This window comes from Lingula anatina, chromosome 9, assembly GCF_051362555.1.
Source record: "Lingula anatina isolate TDL-2025a chromosome 9, LinAna3.0, whole genome shotgun sequence".
Classification (NCBI taxonomy): Eukaryota; Metazoa; Brachiopoda; class Lingulata; order Lingulida; family Lingulidae; genus Lingula; species Lingula anatina.
This window is the reverse complement of record NC_141775.1, coordinates 16,494,781-16,500,399: the sequence shown is the minus strand read 5'-3', so window position 1 is coordinate 16,500,399 and position 5,619 is coordinate 16,494,781. Positions and strand designations below refer to the sequence as shown.

The 5,619-nt window shown below is 36.1% G+C and overlaps 1 long non-coding RNA gene across 1 annotated transcript; it reads right to left on the bottom strand.

Annotated features, from left to right (window-relative positions):
- Nucleotides 1–340: 340 nt before the first annotated feature.
- Nucleotides 341–4,183, bottom strand: LOC147759993 (uncharacterized). The gene is made up of 4 exons (XR_015331188.1): nucleotides 4,044–4,183; nucleotides 3,414–3,470; nucleotides 1,260–1,334; nucleotides 341–620 (listed from the first exon to the last, which is right to left on the bottom strand). It is a non-coding gene; the product is annotated as an uncharacterized LOC147759993 (long non-coding RNA).
- Nucleotides 4,184–5,619: the final 1,436 nt, after the last annotated feature.

The following is a 5,619-nucleotide window of genomic DNA, read 5'->3' as shown; positions in this document are numbered from 1 at the left end:
AAATAATAACCAACAAATATTCTATAGAACATAGTAGTAAGAACATTTATTCCCGAGCAAGCTTTCAAAATACTACAGGAAAATCGAAATTATAAATAGATAAACAAGTTCACTTTTTACTTAGACATGTATTAATTTTGATCCAATCGGATTAAAAAAGGACCCTTATTGTCAGTTCCTTTTAATCATAATTGACATTCGTACCTGGTAGCAACACAACTGGTAGTAAAATGATTTAATGAACATAAACACCCTTTCAGGTAAAATGCTTGTCCAACTGATTGTAAATTATATACTCACTATAAACAATTGTGAGCTGGTGGATGCCTTACCGAGAGTAGTTCCTGAGAAGTGTTCAGCACCATGCCATTGGTCGTCAAGCCTGTCTGTTAAAGCAAGGCTCATATCAATGACAAGAATGTAAATAGCTCTCGAAGAAAGGAACGTGTGGTGAGTGTTGTAATACACACTTTGCCCTCCAAAATCCCACACTGTTAGACGAGCTGGTGGATTCTCAATGTCGTATGAGCTTTCTGTCAAATGTGCTATGACATCAGGCGGGAGTTCCATACTCTCCTTTGTTTTAAAATTGGACAAACTACCAGGGCTGGGCTGATGTTCTAAAATTATAAATGTGTATTTCAGTATTAAAATGAAGACACACAAATCGAATCATTTAGTTGTATGAAATACAGTATAAAAGCTAGAGTGTTTTTTACATTGTGATGGTTCGATGGTTTCAATATTAACATAATTTTGGAATAACTAAACATATACGGTATAATGTAACATGTTGCTGCTTCTTCTGCATAGAATAGAACTGTTAGAGATTATATTTTTTAATTGCGTTGCTACCACTCAATAGGATTGTGTTGATTTTAAGAATTTATTTCCTAAAAAAAAAGTTATCTGTTAAATTTGCTACCTCACCTTTTGAAATGATCAAGCCATTACCTTATGCCACAACATGCATTGCTCAGGTGGGTTAGATAAATTTAATATAAAACATTTTGTCACCTTTCCCTTCAATTAAAAAACTGGACAAGAACACTTTGCCAAAATTTGTAGTGCAGAGATATATCCAATAAAAACTGCATGACGTATATATTGCCTTGTGTTATTGTCATACTACTTTTGATTAAAGGGAAATAGATTACCTGCCCCATTGTGCATCCTGACCTGTCATTGCACGTTGATGGCAGTTAATTATGGTGTAAGATAATTGCAAGAGATTTCTAAGATGCGAGAAACTACTGTACCCCTTTCCTTCTCTTCTGATACCAAACTTTGTCCTTCTGTTGATGGCGTATTCTCATCCTCATGTTTTGAAGCATCTTTAAGAAATCATAAACATTACAAATTAAATTAAATACCACGTGTAAGAGCTTTTTCTGTTAATTCGTGTGTAGTGCACGCTGTCGGGAGTTCAAGAGAGTGAAAGGTTTACTTGTGTAAAAACCTTTTTTTCAACCACAAAATCTGGCGATCGCTTGCGATCACTTTGCAAAAGTGAAATATAAAGAAGCTATGGCCGATTTTGATCGGCAAGCAGCCGCAAACCGGTTGCAACAAGGTTGCAGTATGGCATCTGCAACCTCTTATAGACCATCTTCAAGTTGTAGGTTAACAGTCGCACACCGTTTGGCGAGCAACCTGTCTGCAACCACTAGGTGATTGAAAACCGGTTGCAGGACTGTAGCAATCGCTTGTCAACTGGTAGCAGCAAGGTCGCACAGAATATATATGTTGCAAACTTGTGAAGTAGCTGCTTTCTTATAAATTCCCCTCTCAAAAGACAAAAAAAAAAAGGTTCTAGTAAAACGTCCCCTTTTCAAAAAGACGGGACTGCGATAATCATTGGCTTTGTTTACCTAAGAAGTAATAAAATAATAATTAAAATAAAACTCGGAAAGACTGGGTGAGACCGTGGATTGCAAGACGCCCCTTGTAACGCCATTACAAACATTTGATGGAAGAACTTGGACTTGATTAAAAGGAATACTTAATTTTCTTCCTAAAAATAAGACCAGCATTGCTTTCTGAACTTTTGAACAGACTGCACCCTCAACTAACGAAACCAGTGCTGTAAAAAAAAAATTTGAACGCGTTTTAATCCTTCATCTTATATTACTCTTTAATATGTTCTTGTTCAGATACTTGGCCTCTTTGATGTCGCAAGGCCTGTGCGGTTACGGTCACACTGGACAAAAAACACTTTGCGGTTGCAAAAAAGGTGCAGCACAGATAATCTCCTGGCGACAGAAAAACCTACTTGTGTCATCCAACCGGTTGGTAACAAGTGGCCGACCGCTTTGCAACCGAACTGCAACCGAATATGTGGTTTTCCCTTTGTCTTTTTAACCCCAGGCGTATCCCACTTACAATACAAGGTAATAAAATCGTGACAGGTCGTGCGCTGTACTTTTTACACTCTCAGCCTTGTGGTAAGGATACCAAGCACTGGGAAGATGTTAAATTGTTTGTGCTGAAACTATTTTTATTTAAGATTATTGGACGCATTTAACAACCTGTTCAATTATTTATGGATAATTTTGATGGTTGAAAGTATGATATTAGATAACAATTATACATTGCTGATTAAATTGTTTTATTTTCCGTTTTCTCTGCATTGGTGCATTTGTTTCATAGTTTAAACTGAATATATGGCTTTGTAAATGACATTTGCCCAAATAGACCACCATTATCCACCTATTTTATTGCAGTCGCTTGCAACCTTCCTGCAACGTATTTTCGAATGCCTGTTAGCGATCCAGAGACAAAAGACCGTCAATCGACCATGTAGTTACAACTGCAACCTTCTAGCGACCTGCTGCCGACTACTCGCGACTGGTAAAAAAACTTGTAAGCGACCAGTCGACTCAATACTGTCAATCGACCGTACAGTTGCAAATGGTGTGCTACTGGTTATAGCAACCTACTGACAACCAAGTAGAGACAGATAGGCAAACTTTATGATAACGATATTTTTCATCTTCAGTCGGTTGTTGGTGCACAAAAATGGCCTTCATGTGTCAGTGATCGCAAGCGACCTGTTAGCATCCTTATGCGACCACTTTGAAACCTATGGCAACCTCCTTGCGACTGAGGTTGCAAAGAGGTTGCCAAAAGGTTGCAAGCGCAGTGTGACCCAGGCTTAAGTGAGCGTAAGTGAACGATTGTGATTGAAAGCTTCCTTCGGTTACTATGTTCACTACAGCGCATCTTTATGCATAATTCCCCCAAAATCCTATAAAATTAAGATATCAGATATCTATGCAACTTGTTATCCTTATACTCTGTCATGATTCTTTTATGCTGCATTTATTATACAGTATGTTTGAATGGAGTTCTTTTCCTCATATTTGTACCATGCTTCATTTCCAAACTTAAACATACTAATATTTTTCATATACCTGCTACAGTTTCCTCTTGACTAATACCAGGCAGCTTTCCTGGAGGCTTCAATGAAGCTGGAAAAGAGGAAAAGTGAACTATTAATGTATATGTGTGGTACAACGTTAATACAACAAGGTAAGGTGATGTGGATAAATTAAACATTCAGTATTTTTCGTACAACCATTGTGCATTTCGATCCATCTCAGCTGCTCATGATAAAAGGGGTTTGTGGTGTGATAGTTACATCTACAATGGAATTTTCCATTTTCCCTATATAATCAGCAACTCTGGTAAAGGTTAACTTGTACATAAGAAAAAAAATAAAATAAAATGGAAACAAAGGATTGTTTTAAAGTGCCTTTATGACAAACAAAGAAACCATCACAATTGAGATTCTTCTACAGAGCACTTCAAGATAACATTAGTGACCACTTTTAGATTTTCACCTAAAATGACGTTTTATCATTATATCTATTTTAAAAAGAAATAACGGTTAAATATGTGACTGAACACTTAGAAACTTTTGATTTAATTAATTCAATAATTCTTCAATGATATTAACTGAATCATTATTCAATTATTGAATTGGTTTTTTCCTTCATATTTTAAAATGCTTGGTTTCAAATCATACTTATATTTTCACATACGTGTTAAACTGTCCTCTTGATTTACACCTGACTTCTTTCCTGGAGGCTTTGATGAAGCTTGTCAAGAAAAAAGTAAAATAGTAATGTAATTATGTGGTACGACATGGCGATGTGGGTCAATAAAAGAGCCAGTATTTTTTTTCCTACAATCAATATGTAAAATAGTGGGTTAATACAAAAATAACATGGAAACCTGACTAAGGATTGCTTTCAAGTGGCATTGTCATTTTTAGAGGGTAACATGTACATAACAAAAAATAAAATGGAAACATCATCCACAAACAAAGGATTGTTTTAAAGTGGCTTTATGACAAACAAAGAAACCATCACAATTGAGATTCTTCTACAAAGCACTTCAAGACAACATTATTGATCGTTCTTAAATTTTCATCTAGACTGATGTTTTGTCAAAGATCCTTTGCTAAAGAATGATAGCTTAAACATGTGATTGAACGCTAAGAAACTTGTAGTCTGTGAATTTAATTCTTTGTTTCTTTTTTTTCTAGTCATAGAATATCCCCCCACTCCCATAGTCCCAGTATTCTTCCATTGAGCATATTTCAATTTGGCTGTCAATTTATGAGGAAAATAAAAAAAACAACCAGAAGTCAAATATACTTTTTTGTGGATTTTTTGAATGTATTTTTTGTAGGAAAAACTATAGGATAAATGACTATGTAAAAGCACATTTCTGTTATTAATCAAACAAAATAACCGCCTAAGTATGCAGGAGATAGAGAATAACAGAAAAAATCAATATATAACTGTTATAATTAATCTAATCAAAACAATTTACGCCTTAGATTTTTCTGTTCATTGTTATTTTTAATTCGCAAAGAACCCCAACTATCATTATCAGTATGTTAAATATCCAAAACTTAAAGAAATAAAATGAAAAAAAAAATCAAAGGAGTGAAGGTAACTTAGACCCCATTCCAAGAGATTAGATCGATCCAACTAGATCGACCTCACTCCCTGGGGGTTCACGCTAAATAGCTGTCAGCCGAGCGGGCTCGAAGTTAATTACCCCTTTACAGCTTGTAGTAGGCGGGACGGACATTTAAGCTATTATCTGACAGTAATCTAGTGAGACTCCCCCGGGGATAGATCGATCTAAAATCCATGGGAATGCACCCTAAAATGGAATATATTATAGAATGATATAAAATAAAGTTCAACTGCGATCTAATTTTGTGTTGTTTCCATTTTGGTGGCAGTATGAACTTCTCCCAGGAGCTATAGAGCATGTTAACTTTTTATGTAGTTTAATGGTACTATTTCAGCCTGTAATGTGAATATATTTTGCAGGGCCAGACATTAACATATTTCACTTAGTTGCTAATGATCTTCTGCTGATGAAGTCCTTTGAACAAATATGGAAATTGCCCTTTCATATCGCTTGGATCGCGAACGATCTACCGCTGAAGGAACTGTTAGGGAAAATTGCCTTCTCGTCTCGCTCTGGTCAGTGGCGATCTCCCGCAAACAGGGACCCTACTTGAACGAGTAGGAAAATTGCCATCTCGTCTCGCTCCGATCACAAACAATCTCCTGCTGAAGACACAGAATAGACGCA